Genomic DNA, 1,531 nt, shown 5'->3' with positions numbered 1-1,531 from the left:
GGTGGCTGGGAAAAGGAATCCCACCTTTCCTTATGGCAAGGTCTGCTTCCATTGACAAGCTGGCTCTGCAGCTGAGTGTTTGTATGTGACTGTCACATTGCCCTGACTTCGTGACAGGAGTAAGCTGGTTTTAAGGCATTTTCAAAGCAGTAACCACAGGATATTTTTAACTGACTTGTGCTTCCAGGAAAAATATAGTCACTTTTATTTAAATACAACCTGAAATTACTCAGCCCACATTGATAGGGCATGTCAAGTGGGATGTGTAACGCCAACATGTCATACAAGCATCATGACATACCTATATATAGTGGAGCATCCATTTCATATGAAAATCCCTGTGCTGAGCATGAAGCAAATTACTTTTCCACACTCGATGCTTCGAGGGGGAGTACCATAAAATCAGGTCTTAAAGAGGCTTCTGACCTTTCTCCTGCAACACCATGCTGTCCAAAATAATATTTCACATGTAGCAGTTTAACATCTTCTTGTCTTGAAGGTGACAGCTTGCACAACACAGAAACCCTTCCACTGGAGGTTTTGGGAATGAAACCTTTGCCAGCATTAACGATTGGGCTGCCTCCAGCCAGGCCCTGCTCATCTGCTCTGGGACCATGTGAAAATATCAGAAGCCCCCACCTTCATCTATGATTAAAAGAACCCAAACAATGAATTATAACAAGCTGTTGGAATTGTTACCCTTCCTCTTCCAAGGCAAAACGTACCACTGTAAGTAATAAAAAGCCCAACCCACACAGAGCAATCCTGCATGCTCCTGTCAAGTGCACAATCAGCAAAAGGTATCATTATGCCTGTATTATACCTATCAATTCCAGGAAAAGATGAGGCTCTGAAGCAGAAATCACAAACAGGTCAGAGAAGTCAGACAGAGGAACACAGAGACACGATGTGCCATGCAGGGATTTTTCAGGTTTTGGTGACCAAAGATATTTGGATTCAGAGGCATTTGCCAGGGGCCATCACTTGCTGGGAAGGCTGAGACCGTAACCATTCTCTTTCAGGGCAGCCTGTCATCAGTGTGGCTGTGCAAGGCCTCAGCTTACTGAGACAAGTGTGGTTTATAATCCATATGATTGCTGGAATGATTTTTCTAGCTTATCTTTTGTGGCTGTATTATTGCTGTGAGCTCCTTTCTACTCGGGTGGATCTTGACCTGACCAGGCGTGGTTTTAGTGTATGAGTTCCTGCCCAATAAATGAATGTTGGTTGATAAAGAAAAGACATGAGGAGGTGGGGAGGAAGGATGGCTCAGCCTTTCATGTGCTGGGAAGGTTCCTGGGGAGGAGCTGTGGGTGCTCAGCCTGCAGAGCCTCTGACAAATGGGCTTTGACAAAAGCGAGTGACAAAAGAGCTGGTGCCTGGATTTGAGGGACTCTCTCCTTTTTTCCCACCTTGCTTTCGGGAGGGCTGTTGTCAGCCAGCTGTTGGATGCAAAACAGACTGATCTATTCCATGGGCCCTGTGGGGGGGATCTGAGGGAGAGGAACGAGGATCCAGCCCACCCTCTGGC

This window comes from Corvus cornix, chromosome 1 (genome assembly GCF_000738735.6).
Source record: "Corvus cornix cornix isolate S_Up_H32 chromosome 1, ASM73873v5, whole genome shotgun sequence".
Lineage (NCBI taxonomy): Eukaryota > Metazoa > Chordata > Aves > Passeriformes > Corvidae > Corvus > Corvus cornix.
The sequence above is the reverse complement of the archived record's forward strand: the minus strand, read 5'-3'. Positions refer to the sequence as shown.